General features: G+C 41.3%; 1 protein-coding gene across 7 annotated transcripts in view; it reads right to left on the bottom strand.

Annotated features, from left to right (window-relative positions):
• Positions 1-22,797, bottom strand: part of IQSEC1 (IQ motif and Sec7 domain ArfGEF 1) — a 265,436-nt gene that overhangs the window by 227,668 nt on the left and 14,971 nt on the right. The gene's annotated exons all lie outside the window — the stretch shown is intronic.

Genomic DNA, 22,797 nt, shown 5'->3' with positions numbered 1-22,797 from the left:
CTAGCAGTTTATTTGGACAAGGATTACAATTATTGCAATGTTCTGTAAAAACATAATAACTAAAATCTCTTGTAAAACTGTCTAAGATAACTAGCTCAGGATGCATCAAAATTCCGCTTTACATGGCAGAGTACAAAATCTACTAAAAATCAGAATTTAAGACCTACTTTAAGACCCTCAAGCAGACAGGACTTGAATATGGTTTCACAGTCCCCACCCACAGCACCTGGTAGGTCAAAGTTTATCTCCTTTAGGCAATGCACAATCCAGGATAGAGGCTATACAAGTGCTGCTACTGGCACAGGGATCCCTCAGAGAGGTTATTTTCTCTCCTCCTGGAGTACACTCAGAAGTGCCCCCTCCTAACGCACTGCCAGGGATTTCTGATGACAAATTCATGAAGAAATTAGACTGATTTTGTTGTCCAGTCCTTATTCTCTGCTGCTTATGCTCTGCACTTCAGGGTAGCTAGTGTTTGGGCTCTGCTTATCCTCTCTATCACCTTGTTCACTTCTGGCATGTTTTACAGCAACCTAGATTCTCTTTTTCTCTAACATCTGAAAATAGCTAGACGCAGTGGAGAGGGAACAAAGCCCACATGCTTTCACAGAAAGCAAAGCCCTCCAGTCTGTGCTGTATGCTTGTATCAAGGTTAGTGACACCATCTGTTTGCTCAGCGAGAGGCACAGAAACAGCTCTTCCTCCAGCCTGCAAATAGCCACAGTGGGCAGAAGCTACATCACCCACTGCCTGCAAGAGCTTTCAATACCAATTTTACAAAAGAATTATTAAATGCACATGGAAGTTGCTCAGCATACAGCTGTGATTACTTCATGCCACTTGTAGCCAACCTGAAAAGCACTGCTAGCCGGTACCCACAAGTGCTGGTGGGGAAGGAGGCGATGCTGCTCCCAGCGGCGAAGTGTTTGCTGCCTGTCTCAGGAAGAGAAAGCAATTAAATAAGAGGGCAAATTAAAAGGCAATCACTCTCATGTTGCCCCAAAGCAGCTAAGTATGTGCTGCAGGAACTCCACCATTTCTGGGTAGAGGCCTCTGGACAGACTCACCCAGGCTGCAGTCTCTTTCTGTCCTACTCTGTGGTGTATGTAAAGCAATGTATACATTACTTGGCCTTCCCAGAATATAGTCAAAAAGGCTTCATTTACAGGTATCTTGTTAATACAAGATATTCTTCTCTGCAGCAGCTAGCAGACAGGGTTTAGCAAAACTTGTGCCTCCAGGGAAATGTTGCACTGTGCTCTAAGGGCTTTCAGCTTTCTGCTTGCTCTCCATCCAGCCCAGCACTGCTACCCACCTCATGAGATTAGGCAATTAGAACCTGAAGAGAAGCCAGTTTATTATCTACGAAAGCGTACTGCCAAAGAGCCATATGGAAGGAAAACACATACTCTACTTTGAGGAGGGGGGTGCTCTTAAAGTCAGTGTCAGAGTAATAAGTAGTTGAATCTGAAAACAAATGATTAAAATATCTTGGTTTATGAAAGGATTATAGGCCCATTTTACCTGTTTTTTGCTAGTATTCAACTATTGGTGATTTAGAATTGCTTATATAAAAATGATATTATAAAAATTGAAATGGCGTACCTGCTTCCAATCTGACAGACAGCTACTTTTCATTACAACATCAGCTACTACGCAAGTGAGCTAATTCCAATTTTTCCCCTGCAGCAGAGGGGTCTTCTTAATAAGATTCCCTACATACAATTGTTACCTATTCGGTAGGCATTTTAGGTATACATTTGGATTATCTAGACGAATAGTGAGCAACCAAGGAGCCTTCAATAAGAACAAACAATTTTCTTCCTGTAGAATTTATGTCTTTAATCCTCAGGCTTTGGATGGTAGCACATCTATACACTTATCTTTTATGTAACACAAGATCTCACAGTGTTTTATTCCATAAGGAGGCAAAACAAATAAAGCTTTTTGGTCATGGATGATGTCAGGCCTCAATCCCAGGGAATCGGTCAGTCAGTGACCCAACAACAACTGCAAATAAAAATCCACCATCTGAAACTTCGCAATACAACTTAAACCAGCAGAACATGTTAAGTAAGATGTAGTTTATGGATTAGCCTTGCTATTTAAGATGGACTTAATTCCTATTTCAAATATAGAAATTTGTGCTATCATTAAAATGGTGAAGTCAAAAAGAGCTGTTTTCAAGCTATATTTCACACTTAGATGTAAGCGTTAAAATAGTAAGATACTTAACCTAAATTAATAGCATCTTGGATGAAGACATGCTATTCTGCACCAGCTTCTCCGCATGTTCTTCTGCCACTGAAGTCAGCCTGATTTCAGCTGACAAAGGGCTATACCATTTGCAACCCAAGTTTCTGTTGCCATCGATAAAAAGCCTTTCCTCAGATTAAGACTAAATCAAAAAAAAAAAAAAGCCGTGAAAGACAAGTACATAGTATTACAGCACAATAAATCATTAGACAGAAGACATTACCAAGGACACAACTGAAGTCTTAAATTTGTATATGACTGACTTAGTCTATTCAGTTAAGTCTTAGAAGCCACACTGTAATTGGTAACTATTAAGTCTTTGCATGCAGAAATTAAAACATGGCACAGTATAAGAAAAAAATCCCATAGTCAAGATTCTTCTGTTCCCTGTAGATGCCCAGAGGTCTCAATTTCAAATGCAATGGCTATACCTACAGCTAATAGTTTTCTTGCTCTTAGTCAGATCCCATCTGTCCAGAGGTTATTATTGAACAAGCCATCCTGGAAATAAAATGCTCATACCAAATCTTAAGGTTAAAATTTCTTGAAGCGATTTTAACATGGGATGCAGCACCACAAACTAATGCTTATCTTCAAAAATTTGGAGGTGGTGCTTAAAAACCAGCAAGCTTCAGTATGGTTACAACACTCGAGGAACATTTTAGTTAATCCATACAGGTTTTAGAAGCATTATTTTAAATACCTTCTTTATCCTCTGCAAGCATTGCTCAAACAGCTCCCTCAGAGATCCCTGTACTAGCAGCCTTTCACTTCACTTCTGTTTGGTATTTTCCACTACCTCTTGCCATCAGCACACAACATTTGCTTTAGGACCCAGCACACCAACACCCCAGGATAACCTCCACGTTGCTAAGGAGTCTTTAGTCTTTAGATTTCCAGTGCCACAAACATTAAAAACCTTTGCAAATCAAGCATTAAAAACACTTTCCCCCTCCCTTCACAAAGCAGCCCACACAACTAATCCCCAAAGTACCTCTTACCCATCCTCCTTCCACTCTGCAAAACTCATATTAGAATGGCAGCGTCCAGTATTTGAAGTTTGTTCCCCTATGGTTAACATTTCTATAAACTAGAAATTCATAAGACTGTGACACAGAAATGCTTTCTTAAGTTGAACTCAAACATCCCAACCATCCTATGCTCTAACCTTTCTTTTTCCTGTGGCTCACATTCCCAGGCAAGTGCTTAGTGTTGCAGTTGAACACCCCAAGCCTCAAGATCCTAAATGACGTTTTGTGTCACTGTTCACAGAAGTATATTTCAATCTCGCTTTTTCATTAGGAGTTATTTTGAAGTACAGATGGAAACAGGTGTGCCAGAAGTGCAGCCCTCCTCCTGAAAGCAGGAGACAAGTAGCACACAACTCCGGTGCAGGCAGGTTTTGTGTGTCCAGTCACCCACAGCAGGAACACATTCCAGACTGTATTTTTGAGTCTAATTTGCCTGCTGCAAACCATCTTATAGCCTGTTACCCCACTAAAGGCAAAGTCCTCTGAAGAACAGTGACCTCTGGCCTTGTCGGTAGCTGCTGAAGACCTGCTATGCCAAAGCCCAAAGGTGTCTGCCCGCGGGCAGCCTCGGCGCTAGTCCCTGTGAGGCAGACTAGGCCCTGGAGGCCTCAGCTGTGGCGCTTCCTGCCCGCACGCTGCCTCAGCGACCTTCTGCGGCCACTTTTTAGTCTTTTTCCCTCTGTAACGTGCGCCATTTACACCGTGCTGCCTGCTGCTGTTTACTCAGCAAACACCCGTGCTATATTTAGCTGGCGATTACTGACACGCAGATGACAAGGGCGGCAGCGGGGTGCAGGGAGAGCACAGGTGTATGGAAGCCGCAGCAACGTGAACAGCAAGGCTGCGCCAGGCTGAGAGACGGCGCTTACTGCGTCTGGGCCTTCTGCTCAGCATATGATAATGTGTTTTTATTTGGCTGCTGTCAAAAGAAAAAGAACCTTTATAAACAGATTAATGTATTTTTAGCCATGCTGAAGCTGCTATCAAAATTTAAATAATGCCAATAAGTAGCACTGGCACAAACCAATGGCAGCGACGGCAATGTTTGTCTGGCGCTCCACACCTGAGCTGCTTAACTGCAGTTGCCCTTGAGCCGGTCACATTGAAAACAGGCAGGAAACAAGACCTCCAAGTCTGTTAACCAGCACTCAGGTTTATGCAATAGCTGCAGCACTGGGGTAAGAGGAAGTATCCTCTCAGACGCTCAGCCATCGACGACCCACCTTCACGCGGCTCTGTTCCCCTCATACAGAACCAGCTAGGCTCAGAGATGAAACACAGTAAAATTTAAGCTCCCTTTTGTTTTACAACAAAACAACTGCCACCATTTGACTAATCACTTCAATTTATGAAGTTTTGATGGACCACTGCTACCTGCACAAGTTCACAAGCTGATTTCTCCTCATGGAGTGCACACAAGTGTGGTTAAGGATTCAGGGGCTTAGTCTAGTGCCACTGATGATGGTGCGGATGTTAACTCAGTCACTGCTGAACCGAAGTGTGATTTCTACACCACCAGCAGAACACAAGCAGTGCAAGAGATGACAGCAGCAAAGACACGGTAACATCAGCACAATGCACTGGTTCCACCTGCACTTGATCTTTACTCAGACAGCTAAAGCCTTTTCTGCTGTATCTTCATTTTATAACAGAGCTCTCACTAGAGGAAAGTTAGAATTCTAAGTCATGCGATGATAGCAAGGAAAGACTGGAAAGTACAGTCCTAAACATTTATTTTAGCTGTAACATGGAAGCAGATGGTTCAAAAAAGCTTCATATATACAAATATAAATAAGTAAGTTTTATGCTTCTTTCAGAACCTAGGATTTGATAACATCCAATCCTTGTTAGTTTTGTACAGACAAGGTGCATGGAGCAGAGGTTTGTGCATTTATTAACAGAATCCTTCGTCTTCTTAGTACGGTTTACTTCTGGTGAGAGGGTCGGACACAAGGAAACTGTATTCTTGACTCCTGGCTCAAAAGACAAAAATCCATTGAATTTGATACAGGCCTGGCCGTGCGTGTTGCATCGTATCTGAAAGGCTGCATTTTGCGTGGATGGGCCTTGAACCAAAGGCAACCTTGTTTTCCTGCAAGGTGCCCCGGGCAAGCGCCAGGACCTGCTCCCTGAGATGACACTAAGTAGCGAGATACCTGCACGCCAGCATTTATTCTGCTGTGCAGCCACTGCTCTGCACAGGGAGCTGGACTGCAGCTGTGGACCAGCCATCAAGTCATCCTGCCTGAGAAAAACAAGAAATCTATACCATGTGTCATTGGGCTATTTTTGTTTCAGTCGTTTGCACCAAACTTCACGGGACTGAACGACCTATGCATTGTGCTCATTTGACTATTAAGTTACATTGATTTTTTTCTCCCCTTAGCCCTATGCTACTTTTATCTGGCCTACAATTTTGATTCAATAGCCTCAGGGTGAACTGCATAGTCAATATACGATGTATTTGCGAATTCTGTTAAGCTTGTCCAAGAGTGCAACTTAACTACAAAATATCATATTCTTGCTATTGTCAAAATTACTTATTCCCTGAGTTCTCCAGAATGACCCCATAGAATGAATAGTTATTACTGAAAGCACAGAACCTTCCTTTGAATTCTATTGCTCTGAATAGTGCTAAAACAGTAAGCTTTTGCAGTCCATCCCATATGTGAAATTCATTAAGGAAGCTTAGACTGCTACAGAAGCCTGATTAGAGCACATGAACCAAGGCAAGTGTTTGTTCTGCGGTATAAATATATCTGAGCCACAACACAATAGCAAGAAATACAAATTTCCCCGCTTACCTAAGCAACAGCTCACCATTAATCAACTTAAAACGTTTTAAAAGTATAAGCTGAAAAAGGCATGTTAAAAAACTGCATTATTACTGCATAAGCTGCCAGAATGGCCTAACACGCTGTCCCACTTGTATCACCCACATCATCCAAAGCCCAGAAAACAGGTATAGAAGAAATTAGGACAGATATACAAAAAACCTAAAAATGTTGCAATTCATATGGGAAAGAGTTAAGTAACTGGCCAGAGAAGCAGTAATTCCCAGGTAAGACCAAAAAAACACCCTTCCCCCCCCCTCAAAAAAAAGCTTATAGCACTTATAAAGCTATAATTCTAAATCTAGTGTGTCACAAGTCTATGGTGTGGATTTTTTTAATCTGCCTCCACACTTGCTGCAAGTATTTAACAGCAAAGAGATAGGAAAGGATGCAGTAGATCCTGTAAGCAGATAAAAAGACATGATATATTCTCTTTCGCACTTCTACAGAAGACAGATTTTCAGCTGCTTATTTTCTGTAATTTTCTTATGAGAAATGGTCTTGTGATGATATACACCTATGGGATTAAGTCTGATGATTTCACTCTTGACATTTAAATTTCCTTTTTACAAGACACCAAAAGCCTTTTTTGTTTGTTTCTAATGATTTAATTCAGAGTTATGTGAAACAACTACGAATATACATGGAAAGATGCCTGCACAGTACTGCTTTCAGACCTCTTATATAAGATTATTCACAGACAAATAACTCATTGAAATTAACACATACCACTAGTGACAAGGCATAATTTCATTAGTCAAGCATGTCAAGGTTAGTAGAGTTCATTACATTGATGTTTGCTGATCATTTCTGCCTTCAATTAAGTGTGTATAAAGGAATCTCAACGTACAATGCCTTGTTAAATCCTAACATTTAATAGCTCTTAATTGCTTTTAGCCTAAAGAGAAAGCAGTAAGGGGTTTGCATTAGTCATCATTTGCCATGCAATACTACAGAACAGCTAGTGGCCATAGCCCTCTCCTCGCACCTTCTCATACCTATTATTAGCTAGTGGTCAGTCACCATATTAAAAACAAAACAAAAATCAAATAAAAAACCCTGTGGACTGCTTGGAGAAGGAAGCCAGACCTCAGAAGCCACAAATAAAGCACATCCTAGGAATAGAGAAGATTGTGGATGTTGCTGTAACTAAAAGTCCAAAAGCAAGCTAAGACTGCAAAGGGCTGTGCGTATAATGGGTGTCTTTTTCTATTCTGTTTTCCTGATACCTAATCCCTAAATAAAAACCCACAAATTCTTTTTTTAGTCTAATATTTGACTGAGCTTTATTTTTATACATATACACACACACATTCTGTTAAGCTTACTCTTTAGGTAGGGCCAGCGCAAGCTCTGCCCAACTTGGTACCCCGCCACTGTTTGAACGGATACTGGTAATCACACTCTTTCTAGCTAAGATGCTTCCAAGAGACATGAAAAGAGATGGAGACATTTCTTGGGATAACTTAATAAGCATTTCTATACATGAAAAGCTTGAAGATGCCTCAACAGAAGGAGAATCACTCAAACATTAGATAAAAGATACCATTAGCAAAGGTTTTGCATAAAAATCTGCCAATAAGGGAAATACTTTGAACTACTTTTCAGCCCCCGATGATTCACTTAGGTGCTATTGCAGGGCATTCCAGATCAAACATTTCAACTGTCTCTATATGTGGTATATTCACAACACTGGGAATAAGAACAAAATAACACCGCTCAGTTCATCAGCAAAGACAACCTCAAACACCGGTTGCCATCCCAGGCACTGGGAAAGTGCACAAGTCGGGGCCACAGATGCGAGACCACGTGCATGCATCCAGTGAATGAGCTCCCAGCAGCTCCTATTACACTTAACTGATTCTCAATGCTATTTTTTGACTACCAAATGAAAAACCTGAAGCGCTTTAGAGTGCTGTAGGTTTGGTGCGATGAAATCATGTCACCCGAAGTTAGGGCATTCAGCATTTTATACAAGACAAGCTCAACTGAAGTGTCTTTGGGGAGGAGTAAGAGGTGTGTATCTTAAATTGTCCTAAAATAGCTTCTCCACAGAAAGATATCACGGCTCAGAAGGATGCTATCCTCCAAATCATTCAAAAGCAGGCAGTACATACTTTGTCACAATGGGAAATGGTCATTTATAGTGCTGCATGCTCTTGCAGTGCAAGAGTTCAGACATGGCATTCTGCTATCCCTAGGAGCTGCCAATAACCTGGGATAAAAGTCTGTCCATCCTATGCCTTGTGTATGGACAGCAAAAGCTTCCTAGTGGGACAGAGTAGGCAAAATCCTTTGTTTTGTGGCACCCTGGTTTATATAGTAGCTTTTCTACTATAAATTGGGGTTTATGTAACACTGTATATACATAAACAGTGTTACACCGTATATACATAAACAGTGTTACATAAACCCCAATTTATAGTAGAAAAGCTTTCTAAAAATAGGCATAGTATTTAAGCCTACAACTCCTCCTATCACTTTCATAGGTACCTCATTCTGGAAGCACTGCATACACAATATGCTCTTGTGTGCTGTATACACAATATGCATCTGCTCAGAAATAACATATTCTCTTGCTATCAGAGCATTATCCTGCATACAAACAGCATACTAATTGCTGTAAGACATGATCAGTGCCTTCAACATCTGAAACAGTTTTGTTTCCTAAAAGGGATTTGGAAACATAGTATACTATTTCTCAGTTTTACAAGTGTACTTTTTTTGTCTATTCATGTGCACTTACTAGCCATGATTTCTATGGTCCAGATATTTTCATAATTGCCTTTAAAAAAAAAAAAAAAAAAGCTGAACAAATCCAGAAGTCATTTGGGACACAGTCTGCTTCCTACAGAAAATCAGTTTTTGAGAGCGGGTGCTGAGCACAGGTGCTCTAGTACTTCCATTTCCCGGCATTGCTGCAGCTTTGAAGGGACAAAAGCTCCATGACATCAAAATAAGTCAGAAGAGCCCAGGAGAAACAGAGTGTAGAAAATTTAAGTACTAGCCTTTTCAATTGTAATGCGTTATTAATAATGACCAGAAAGTATGTGAAACAAAAGCATTTTTAACCTACAGGTGTGCACAGTAAAGCCATTATAGTTTAGTTTTTAGAAACTGTTACGTGGCAAATATTCAAGTTTTTAAAATAAGCAGAACCCTTACTATAACTATTTTTCCTTGCATAAACTACTCAATTGTGTGAACTGTTCACATACCCTCTGAACCAAGCAGTTGGTTTTGTGTTTAAATCTACATTTTTATTGCTCTTTTTTCTTCACTTTTGTATGTAAGCTATTTATTTGCAGACATAGCTCTGCTTTTGAGCTTTTCTTGCAACAGCAGTGACCACAAGTGTACAATTTTCAACTCTTTGTTCACCAGAAATGACAAAAACCCCTCCCTCCATGCAATTTTGTGTAGCTTCATTTTCCTAAGTTCTCATTTAGGATGTGCATAAGAGCAATATTGGTCTGAGAACAGGAAGATGATGTCCCTCCTCATTATCTCTTATATTACAGAAATGACATCTCCATACATTATACTGAATTTGCTAATCCATTTCTATTCCTTACCAGGTCTATTTCTTCTGTTAATGAGAACCTCAGATAAATGATCTACTGCGTAGTTTTAAACATTATTTTGGAAGCTGTCCAGTTAAACCTCAAATTCTGTAACTGCTAATCTGAGATGAATCTTTGCACTATTAAATAAATCTTCCTGCCTGATTTCATTGTATATGTCTTTGCTCCCGCACCATTTCAAACGGCAACAGACCATTTCCAAAGGAGAAATTGCACAAGCTTGAGAAACCTGCCAAGGATTCCTAGCACAGCCAATCCAAAGGATTCCTAACACTGCCCCAAGCAAACTGTCGGCAGGATAATGACGACAAACATCACTTTTTCTGTAAGCTCTCCATACTGTGTGTGAAACTGTTCTAAAAACAGTTAACAGTAAAAAGCCTGCCATCTTATGCCACCCAGCCAGGTTGAACATTATCATGCTACACTGATGTTTCAGATCTACATTCAGATCTACAGGGAGAGAAATGACACACTATTCCTCTTTGCCACAAACACACATCTAGTTTGGATGAACATGAACAATGTCTTTTGCCCTTTTTTCTTTTAATTTGGGAAGAGTGGTTATTTATTCAAATGATCTAGCCAGAAAGGGCAGCAAGTTAATTTTAGATTTTAATCAAGTACAAAACCACATGCAGCTGAAGCAAGAAAGTTTTAAGGTATTTTGCATAACAACATCACTTCTGGCAGCAGAGACTCCATGAAGCTCCTTTCACTACCCTGCTCCCAGCCCAGCAAGTGTCCTCGTGTGACCACCCACCTCAGGGGAGCACCAGGTATCCAATGGCCGCTTCCAGTACGGACGCTTCAGAGGTGCCTTAACTTCAAGGCCACGAGCTGGGAGTCATCAGTCCAGGTCACGCAGGGATCTCCTTCTGGGCACAGCTGCAGCTCTCTCCATTGCAGCTCACCAAGGTGCAGGCCAGGGTTCACGTGCAGCTTCCCGGCTCCATGCGCAGCTCTGTGACAAGCACCCTGGAGGGCACTTCCCAATGGCACGTGCAGAGCAGCAAAGGAAGCCAGATTCAGACTAGCAGGCAGCAGTAATAAGAGATTAGGATCTAAATCCTTTTCTGCTTTACCAGCTCTTAGTATTTACCAATGACTATTTTAAAGGGTTTAGTTCCAAACTGAAGGGAGTAGGAGTATGAGCTAAGTAGTAGTAAGAAAGTGATGTTGATAAGTGAATGAATCTACAGAAATAGCATTCAAGGCCCCCTGCATTACAGACACATCGAGCTAGGGAAGATGCTTGTGTCTTCTTTCTCAGCATCTCAGTCAATATTTTACTTAACACCTAGGCCAGACACTCCACAGGCCACCCAAAGATGGTTGTATGCAACAGAAATTAAGACAACTAAGTAAACCTGAGTACCTGCAGGGTAAGAATAATGGCAAGCAAAGACGGAACAACATTCATTTGCATATATATGCATGTCTGTGCCTATATGTATATCTACACATATATGCATATGTGTGCATATATACACACAAAGTATACAACATTATCTGTGCTGTACACAGTTATCAACTTATTACGGACAGACATTAGGGAAGCTGCTAGTAAAGCTCTCAATGCCCAAACCAGTCCAGGATTAGGAGCAGAGATAGCCCAAGGTTTAACTTACTGGTCTGTTTACATTCATAGCACTAGCAAAAGCAATTCACAAACTAGAACTAACTTAAAACCAGCTTAAGCCTTTCTAGATTCCTAGAAATCAACACCCTAAAATTTGCGTACAAAATCTTTACAGGAGCTATTGAAAAATATTTTGTTTCTTAATTAATGTGAGCATCTGGAAAAGTGAAATAGCACTTACACTAAGATTATTTTTAGAACATTAGAGAAATCAAATAAGCTTGCTTAACCTCTACATGCAAACTGGCTTTGCAATTTTTGGGTACTCAGCCAGGGGTGGCCATGTCTCCTACACAGCTCAGTTAAAGGCAGACAAACTAGCTGCTAGGCCCAGGCTTGGCTTTCCATTTTGCTGTGAACTGGTCTCTCTGCAGCTGCTACTACTTTAAATGTTTAAGCTGTTGATTTTAAACAATAACACATTGCCCAAAGAACACACAACTAGAGCTAATTAAGATAAACAACATATGGAGAGAACCCAGACTGGTGTGTCTAATTAGCAGAAACTCAGTTTATCATTGAAAAAAAATTGTCTTAATGAAAAAACCTATCTAGACAGCCAAATTCCTTCACTAGTGTAAGTTACAAATGATCTCTACTCAAACTGAGAAATGCTGTATTTGCACAAGCCTGGGACCAGCACTATGATGCAGAGGACACAGACACAGGACCGATGCACTAACGTGGATCTCTGCTACTGTTTCCCGATGCGCTGGAGTGGCCCTGGCCGAACGCTGTGCTGCTTCCCTGGCCTCGGCCTCGGCTGCGCGGCACAGCGGCACGTCTGCTTACTCCGCAGGAGCAAAACAGCTACGCAGAAGCTTAAGTAGCAACTTAACCGACGGCATATACAGAACTTCATTAGTTTATATTAAGTATGAGCCCCTCATAAATCCTGTTTCTCTTTACTTCATGATAAACACGGGTGAAGGAAGGTTTTCAATCTTGCAGAGAGGCAGCAAAGAGCAGGCCAGCTGCCCCAAAAGCAGCAACGTTAAACCCGCCACGTAACCGCTGCCACCACGGTCACAGCCCTGTCGCTATTTGAGACCACGGTGCAGCCCAGAGCGCTTCCCTCCTTGCAGCCTCTCGCTGGAGGCCACGCGTGAGGCTGGGGCTCACACCCCGGCCCAGCGCTAACTGGAGAGCGCTCCTCTCAGCCAAACTTCACACAACTTAAGTTTAAAGCAGATGCTTTGGTCCCTCACTGACTCAGATCCTACACATTTTTTCTCCCATCAGCAAAGGCAGTTACCTACAAGCAGAATCTAAGGAAATTCCTACACAAAGAACGGTAATGAGACCAATTTATTGCAGTACAATTTATTATGGACCTTAACATTTCCTCAGATGAGTCACAGACATGACACACAACAGCCAAATTTTCCACTTAGATGATGCAAGTTTTATACTTCAAGAAACTTGTTTTTTTCAGGACACTTAGAGCAAGTTTCACACAAAGTATCTTTGCATCAGTGTTTGTAGAATCTAGCAACCATTCATAATCCACAAAAACTTTATGATACTGGAAAACAAGCTCTAGATATCTCTATCAGGAGACACGTTCCTTTCTCAAAGCAGGAGTAGCTCACACTACAACACAACAGGAGCAGTATGGAGTTAAAAAGCCCTGCAGCACCTGCAGGTTGATCCCTTCCTTACTGAACCAGGCCACACACAGAATCCGCTCTTTCCAAGGCAGGAGCATCTCTACATGTGACTTTTCACCTATGTCCTGTTTACATAGTTCACTCAACACTTCAGCAGTCTTTGGGGCAAGGATTAAAGGGCAGGCTAACAGGGCCAACAGCAGCAACTGTCGTGGGAGCTTAGTACAGGCCTCCTGACCGGGGAGAGTAAGTGGATGAGGCCTTCTACAGGCAGCTGCAAGAAGCCTCATGATCCCAGGCCCCGGTCCTTACTGGGGACTTCAACCACGCTGATGTCTGCTGAGATCACCACACAGCTAGAAACAGGCAGTCCAGGAGGTTCCTGCAGAACATTGCAGACAACTTCTGGATGCTGGTAGTTGATGAGTCAATAAGGGGAGGAGCGCTGCTAGACCTGATACTAACCAACAGAGATAGTTTAGTTGGAAATGTGAGGGTTGGGAGCGGTCTTGGCTGCAGTGACCACGAGATGTTGGAATTCACGATCCTGCGTGGAGGAAGCTGGACAAGAATCAGGATGCCAACCCCGGCCTTTAGGAGAAGCTAACTTTGACCACTTTATGTAGCTCCTTGGAGGAATCCCCTGGGCCAGGGTCCTGGAAGGAAAGTGAGTCCAGGAGAGTGGCTGATATTCAAGCACCACTTTCTCCAAGCTCAGAATCAGTGCATTTCTACAACAAAGAAGTCAAGTAGGGGGGCAGGAAACCTATGTGGATAGGCAAGGAGGTATTGAGTAAACTTAATGAGAAAAAGAGCACGTACATCATGTGGAAGAGGGCCAGGCCACATGGGAAGAATACAGGAGCATTGTCAGAGAATGCAGGGATGCAACAAGGAAAGCCAAGGCCTATTCGGAATTAGAGTTAGCGAGAGATGTCATGGACAACATTTCACACTCAGAGTCGACCAGTGGAGAACTGCTGCTCTGTAATCTCTCATGTTTTAAAAAAGTTAACCTTTTATCATTCAGATTTGACACAACATGGCCAGCAGACAGGTATTGCTTATCTACACAAATAATACTTTTTCCTATGAAAGTAACTAATCCCGGTTCTGCGGTTTGATCAAATTACCAATTTGGCTTCCACAGGATGCTTCCTACCTAAAGGTCGCACCTGCTGCCTTTGGCCAGCAGTGGCCAAGCGCCTCGCAATGCTCCTGGCTCACCCCCGGCCGCCCGCGGCACCTCCCTGCCTGCCAGCGCTAGAGGTTCGCTCCACGCAGGGAAGCCATTGGGAAGCAGATATTTTCCTTCTCAGCCAGTCCAATGGTATGCTGTCAACAACAGGCAAAAAACCATCACTCCAGAGCTTACTTCAGTCATTTGTTAAAAGGATTTTGTCCATAAGCCTTTCAAGTCTCCATGTAACCTAGTATAATTTAATAAACCACAACTACTTCATTAGCTTTGATCCAGTATGCCTCAAACTGACTAAACAATCCCAAAAGTAAAAGGGAGTGACAATTTTCTTCTAAAGATTGCCAAACTGAATTTTTGTTTTTGTTATTGCTTTCTGTAACACTCCTGGCGAGTATCGCAGAGCCCCCAGTTGCCTTTCCATAGGGGCCCTGGCAGGAGCAACACAAGCCATTGCCCGGTGCAGATGCGCAGCCACCGCTGGCATTCTCGAGAAGCAGAAAATGAGACAGTGGAGCTAATGAGGAGGAGTATCAATCACAACATGCACGCAGAAAACCCAGAGTCGCTACCTGCGTGCTCGAATATATTTATACTCGATTAAACGAAACCAGCTAAAATTAGGAAGCAGCTTCCCACATCTTGGTCCCTGCCTTCCTACTGATAAATCATTGCTGCAGCAGCTGACGAGAGAGGCTGAAATGAGGCTTTTAGACAGGCAAAACAGACCCAGATCCAGTTCACAGTCCCTCAGAGATTAACAGGCTTAAATTTGAAGACGACTAACAAGACTGCTGAAAACTAGCAAATATTGAGTCCATTCCAGCAAAATATAATTTCAGAAAATAAAGCTGCTTTGACACTCCACAAATCATTGAAATAAGGAGCACTGTAGCTCATGTTACTTAAAAGCTGTCAGATCCCAAATAATACGAGACTGTTTAGAAATTAAAAAGATTCAATACCATTTTGGGTTCTGAACTTAACTGTATCTAATAAACATACAGGTATTTTTTTAACAAGCTCTATACTTCCACAACAGAGTGATGATTTGATTACATAAAGTGCTGACCAAGGTCTGGACTTTCGCTCTACACATTTATGATAGTAACATTTAGAAACAGCAGTAACTAAGATTGGAGTGTAAGAACAGTGGTTAAAAGAACAGGTATATCAGCTATATGGCCTATTAGCAATCACTATCACTAGTGGTCAAACAAATCACCTAAATTAGTTGAATTCAACCTGTAGAAGACTATCAGCACAGACTCCTTAGGCTCCCCATACGCAGCATAGAGGATGCTTAAGCAGAGCAGAAGCACATTAATGTTTACCCAGCTGTAATAGACCCAAGAACGCTCCAGCTATTAAGTTTAAAAAAAGAGGTTTCTTAGAAAAGCTTTTATCTGATATGTTCTGCTGTTCTTGCACTCCACTAAAGCCATTTCCTCTGCCCTTCTCTTCATCTTTATTGCAACAGTTACAAGCAGCTCCCATCTGAAGGCCTCCAGATCTGTAACACTCAGTGCAAGTTTTCAGCTTGATTTTTCAACAAAAAAAGCTTGGGTGCTACCAGCGCAGCCCCTGCCAACGCTCGGGTACGAGGCCCCCAGCACATTGCCCGGCAGGGCAGAGCAAGGCGGCCGCCAGCCAGCCAAGCGCATCAGGGCTCCGCACCAACGGATCACGGCGCTTTCCAGCACCGGACGCTTGGGCTCCTTTAAAGGCAGCTTGCAGAGGGACAGAAATCCTTAGGAAATACTTCTCTCAGGATATAAACCCTGGCAAGAAGGGCACTATGTTCCTCATTAAGCAAATTACGAGAGACCCACAATGCAATTTGGGAACTTCAGAACTTCACTTTCATCTTGCAAAAAAGTTTTCCAGAAGTCATTGAATCAGATTTTTCCTCAAGACTATCCTTTTTTTCTCAGGATAGTTTTCCTTTTTAAGCATACAGGCTATCATAACTGCTATGGTATATCATGTCTAAGAGACTTTGCTGGACTTCATTAAAAAAAAAAAAAAGAAATGGAATAGCTTTTATGAGAGAAGAACCTTACACCCTTAACAAGGGCTTGGCATCGAAAACAACAACAAAAAGCTAAACAAACAAATGAAAAACCCACTTACCTAGAACTATGTGAAGCAGAAAGATTTTTAGTTTAGACTAAACATTAATTCCTTTCTGCTTCCCACAGTTCAGAAGGCCCCTCTCTTAGAGCTTCCCCCACGACACATGGAGCAGTGATCTAGCCTGGTAGGCAGCCCAGTCCCCAGGACAACTGCCCCGCTGCAAGAGGCAGCCTTTAAAGCAAACAAGCACCTTCCTGGGAGAATTTTCTTCTGTCCTCTAACTGAAAGCAGAATGAAAGCAATGTAAGGGCTATACAGAGACTTCACATCAGCTGCAACGCTATTTCCTAGATTTCGTAGGTACCACCAAGGTTTTCTTAATTACAAAGCTTTTTGCCCAGCAGAAACAGTTATTGGTTCCTGCTTTAGTGAGCTGCAGCCTTTCAGCTGTTTTAAGGGAAGGAGCAGCAGGTATAAGAACAAATGCAGTACCTGCAGCAGCACATCCCGCCTCACAGCGCCCGGGGAGCTCATGACAGCCTCTAGTAAGGAGCAAATAAACTTGCTATGATCCCTCTGCTCTGTTTGCACAACAGTTCGGTTAGGAACAGAAAGGCCTGTTTGCCCAGAAGGGCAAAGCTTCTCCCCCAAATCCACCAATGCTACAAGTCATGTCAGCATCTCACAGAAAAGCGCAGCTGCAACTAGGATTTTCACATGATCGATGATTCTGCAAGAGATTTTTATCTGTACTGAAAGGAAGAAGCCTTATATTTGGCCTTCAACACAAAATATACCAGAAAGCAAAGGAAATTAGTCAGTACAACCTTCAAACATCCACGATAGTCTAAAAGGATAATTTTGCAGAATGATACTGAAAGTGTTAACTGAAAGCATGTTGTTAAACATCTAATTTTGAGCCTCTAAGTTTCACTTCAACATTTACAGTAATTACACAGATTGGTACTAATTATACAAATTATTATATAAATTATTATATAATAATCATCTACCACTATAGAATAAATCAGTACTAATTATATATAGCAGCATTTATCAGTGACATCAAGTTGCTGTCTCTAGAATGAAGATTCAGAAAGTCACCGTGGAAGACTTGCCATTGCTGTGTTATCCACAATGAAAATTAAGTCTCACAAGTTACTGGCCACAGTTAAAACACAGGTCTGCCTTCTTCCTAACTCTTTTTTTTACATGCTTTTTAGCCATGCAAAGTTTCATTAACAACTTCGCATATCAAATTCTTCCCTATTCCCCTCCCTCTAAAGTTACTGCTGTTGCTTTATTATTAAATGTACTTGACCAGAAGATGCTCTCATTAATGGTATGCACATTTACATTAGTACCACACACCACGAGGAATGAAGAGGACAAGTGCTTAAGGAAGCCTCCTCTAAGGAGGAGGATTTCAGGTGGAGTATTGTCCTCACACAGACACCCTTCGCTTGCCAAGAAACACGTAGGTTCAGAACCTGGGATAAGTACTCAGCTGAGATTCAAAGCTTGTCAAGTCCCGTGTTACCTAAAGCCACTTTTACCAACTGTGTTATTTTTAAAGCAGCTCTGAACACCAGCCAGTTCATCTAGCTTCAGCTTGATGAACTACATTTTATTCCTGAAAATGTAAATCTCAAGCCTGTTATCCTCATTGTTTTTGAAATGTGTAGATTTAAGTTGCATAACTTTGATTTAAAAAGGCCAAACTGCATTTAATAAACTGAGAGGAGAAAAAATATTAGCAATAAATGTGAAGAGATGGAAGGAAACTAAGGCTACTGTTTTCTGTTTCTGCAACCTGGAACAGTGACAAGGAAACCCATCCTCAGTGCAAAGCCTGGCTGTTAACACGAGTGCAAGCATGAGATGGACATCCACAATGGTCTTGTCCCATGACTGCAAAGACATTGCTTAGTGTTGACATAACCCCTGTGAAGGGATTATTCATTATTGTTAATTATTGAGCAATTTTATCTTATTCATTCTTATTCCTTCTTATTCCCTGTCCCTGCAAGACACAGGGAAGCCCAACTAGTTAGAAACACAACCTAGGGGCCAAAACCAGTTAGTTCAATGTTACCTATTAGTTGAAGTTACACAGGGCTCACATGACAGTCTCACTGAGATTCAGGGACCACTGCCACTTCTGTGACACATCACATCACTTCTTGGAGAGAAGAGGTTGGTAAAATGTTGTGGACAAGAAAGTCCATGAACAGCTGGAATGAGAACAGTTAAGTGAGAGCAGTTAAGTTTCCAGCACAGAGAATAACTGCATTTACCCTGACAAGAAGCAGTATTTGAGAAAAATAAGAACCACTTAGAAAAGAAAGCTTAGAATTGAAGTAAACAATTTCTCATCACCACTACTGGGCTACACAGCAGCACTAGGACAGCTTCAGCTCAGCAGCAGTTTCTTCACGGCTTTCAAGAGAATTGGGCCTTCTTTTTCTATTAAGTTCTGATAAGAAGAGGGTGAAATTCCAAAGCCATTGGCAAGGGAAAGAACTCTGTATCTATTTGCTCAAATAATCAATGGGAGCTTTGAGAGCACCCAGGAGAAAGACCAGGAAACAACATTCAGCAGCATCCTCTGAAAGTAGACATGGTACTGAGTGGTCCTTACACAGCTTTGCAATTGCCAAGTTTAAAGCTGCTCATACAGAAGTGTTGATATATTGAGTTTTCAATGGTTTCAGTGTGTTTGTGTTTTTGTTTTAAGATCTACCGTCCATCTCTCCCCAGAGTTGTGCACAGTCCCCTGCATCTTGCTATCCACTCCATAGGTGGTTACCTATGGCACTTGAAGTTCTGCAAGGTAAACATCCTCCTTAAAGAGTAGCAGAAATCATATAAGTTTTCCCAATGTATGAAGCACTGTGTTGTTCCTTTTTAAAAACAGATAGATATAAGGAATTTCAACCATCAAAGCAGGGCTTCCTAATTAAAATAATTTTTTGTTCTAAACTTGTTTAAGTCACAAAGCTTTCCAGCTCCAGCAGCAGCCACTTTAGTCTGCAATCTATCTCGGGTAAGAATGAAAACTTCAAGGGAGCAGGAGAACAACGAGTAAGAAAAACTACAGTACAAACCCTCTGAAATGAGTCAACAAGGAAAGCTCCATGACTATAACAGAAGTTTTTGCTGGATTAAAATTCAGCATGAAATTTAGATTGCCTTAAGATACTCATCCATTTATGCAAAGGCTTGAAGAGTTCCCCTTCTATTCTCATCACCCTTAAGGCAGGCTTTCATTTCATTCCATTCATTCTGTGCTGGCAACCAAATTTGGTGCTTAAGATCAGAGATACAAATTAAAAAGAGAGTAAGATTCAAGCTGAGAGTCAGTACAGCACATGCTCATCCTGATCAATGAGAGAGTTCTGCAATAACATTCCTTGAGAGAGAGAGAGAGAAAAAAAAAAGTGGTGCTAGAATTTATGATCCCTTCCTAGTTAAGAGTCAACCAGGAAGATGGCAAAACAGTCCTTCCATGTCTAAAATATCTTTATTAAAGAGATTTTTCAGTACAGAAACTTTCCATAGTAAAAGCTGTATTTTTATAGTCATTCCAACCTGTAAAAACATAACTAAAAAGGTATGTAAAAATGTAAAAACATAGCTAAATTTTGCTGTGACTTATGGCAACTATTTCCTCCCATAGACAGCAGTGTGCCTAAGCAGCACTTGTCCCAACAGGCCAGTAGCTATTCCAAGCCTCATTAACTGAAAATGTATGTTTAGGAGGAGTAGCAGCTCCTTCTTTATTATGGCATTGCTGTTTGCTCACTCTTAACTGCTGGAACTGCTCTAGAGTAATTAGGTCCTTAACCAGCACCAAAAGAACAAGCTTTCCAGCTTACTATATAGTGACATTTGTTTTACACATGAATCCAACGTGTTTTCATAGCCACTGTCCTTCTCAGCAGTAGTATTTTAAACTGTGCTGCTACATATCAGAACAACATAAGTTACATACAGATGGAAACATCCAGACTAATTCTGCTGGTAGATTAGCTGCACTTTGTGTAAACAGTGTGTTTTACACATTCTCAGCCACCTCTGCAGCTCATCACGTCACCAAGAACAACCCTGCACATCTATTCTGCAGCTCCTCATCTTGCAGTCAGTTGGCCCTTCAAACCACCAGAGCATTACAGGTGGAACTAACCCTTCCAGAGACTTGGATAAAGCTCCTCACCTCTCTTCTGTTTTAAGAGTCTAGAAGTAATAGCATCCAGACTAGACTTGAACATCTGTATTTTGATGGAGCAGATAATTCAATTTGTTAAGAGATTTGACTTTCTCTTACTTACAAAAGCTGTAGAGAAGAATAGCTTACTAACTGTTCCATTGCAGACTGTAGCACAGTATATAATGTGAAGCTTTAAAACCCCTTTGGGTAAGGGTAGAGCACAATGAGAACTGCTTATGTTTCCATGTTACCCTTATAGCAAAAGCAAAGGGTGACATTGCTTAGAAAGAACCTGGTTGTATTGCCATAAATAATCATCAGCAGGAGGGGTAGTGCTGAAAAGTTGGGATAATGCTGCAAAAAAGGCAAGTTTGACTTGCTCTATCTCTCTGGAAACATAAAACGACTAAAATTAAGAGGCAACAAGCTGCAATCTGAGGAAGTTGCCCTTCCTACAGCATCTCGATGAAGGCAGACTTGGGGTAGGCTGCTTAGTGTAGCCTTAGGCAAAGCCTGCTCAGCTTCACCCAGTCAACACCAGTGATCACTCTAATAACCAGCTGTCCAGAAGGTGCTATTAGAAGATGCTGAAGCAGAACAGAACAGGAGGAAAAAGGACAAATTAAAGCTATTCATAGGCATCTAAATTATGATACATACACTGGGACATATCTGTCTCATAATTGCAACTTTAGAAGCCTGAAAAAAGACAGAATAATTTCTTGTATAATTTCACTTTAATATAATCAATTTTTAAACCTTGTTTGTTATATATTATTCTGTAATACTGCTGCAGAAATTTTACCATTTCAAGCTGTATGGCAGCATCGTGTTCTCTTGTTCAGTGCGCTCTCTGCCAGATCCCAAGGAGAAGGCAGTACAGATTAATTTCCATGCGCCCTCCCCTCAGAATACATGATTCACTAGAGAAAAAAGCATTTTTGCTTTTGATGGCTGTGCAGCTATTTTTAGAAGTTTGAAGATAATCCAGCCCTGAGCTGCTGTAACAGTGATACATGCTTTCAGCCTCAGCCCAGGCAGCCCAGCCAGCGTGCTACAGCAAACAGTCTGTCTAGGCATTAGGAAAAATCAAACACTTAACAAATGGGCCGGCTTACCTGCTTGTATTCCTACTCAGGTATTAATGTGGACAAGTGGCTGCTCACAGGGAGCATACTGCTTCCCCCAGGGAATAGATGTCAATTCAAGGTGGTCAGCTTATGTAATACAACTCTTGCCATTTTTCTTGTGGAAATTTTGCTTTCAATAAAGCGCACTGCATTAGAGTCACATATCCTCTAGCTTGACAGTGATAGTTATGTATCAAACAAAGTTATCTTGACAACTAGTATTAGGAGATAGCAAATGGCCACTTCTAGCAGTGGCCCCAAAGCACAAAGGATGCAGGTAAGCTTTTTAAAGGAAATTACAGGAAGGGCAAAAGGACTCTTGTGCTTCATCTAGAGAGAATCTGCACGTAGTGAACTGCCACCAGCTGCCGAAGGAAGAAAACTTTAGCTCCAGCTGTTCTTACATGCCAAGGACATGATAAATGACTTTTTTTCAGGTGTGCAAAACTTACTTACAACCAAAGTCCCCGTTTACAGATGCAAAAAAAAAAAAAAAAAAAAAAATCAGACAAAAACTGCAGTGAAGATTCAGTTTTACTCTTGTACATCCAAGAATTAGCAGTGCTGTCCATTTCTTCCTCAGGTAACAATTAAGTGCTAATTTATAGAATAAGTTAAGCTAAAATTATTCAAGGAGTATGGAAACAAAACAGTAATTTAAGCAAAAAAATATTTCTTCCTCCCTCTCCTGTTTCAGCTTAGCAATCCATATTAACTTAATTTTGCCTCATTTAACAAGCTTTTACCTGTTCATAAACAACACTATTTAGTGTGAAATAGATGAACAAAACATACAAAGATGTCACTGCTAAATTGCTAATACCAATGAAGGAATTCTACATACGACTTTGGATATGTTAAGCAGAACTTGTTTCAATTTGGGTTTGCTTTATTAAAATATGGAAAAGAGCAGATTGTAGCCCATGACTTGAAAAAGGTAGTTCTGCCTCACAAGCTTATGGATTGTGCAATAGCAGGAGAGTCCCAGTGGTCACGCTAGCATCGAGATATTTCACTATTGGCTTCCAACATTCACCACCTCTACCTATTTGCTAGACTTCTGGCAGGTTAAGATCACAGACAGCTCAAGCCATTTCTCCTGAGCGCAATTCAAAAGGTAACATACAGCTCACCTGCAAGCTTAAAAGTGACAATTTTTTTTTAAATCAGGTTTATCAATTTAATTACTCTCACCTGATAACCCTTTTACTCCAATTTAAGCAAAC

Source organism: Tinamus guttatus, unplaced genomic scaffold, assembly GCF_059628265.1.
Source record: "Tinamus guttatus ecotype Peru unplaced genomic scaffold, ASM5962826v1 Tinamus_guttatus_pri_ptg000169l, whole genome shotgun sequence".
NCBI lineage: Eukaryota > Metazoa > Chordata > Aves > Tinamiformes > Tinamidae > Tinamus > Tinamus guttatus.
Note: the sequence above shows the minus strand (reverse complement) of the source record. Positions and strands in the feature narration are given on the sequence as shown.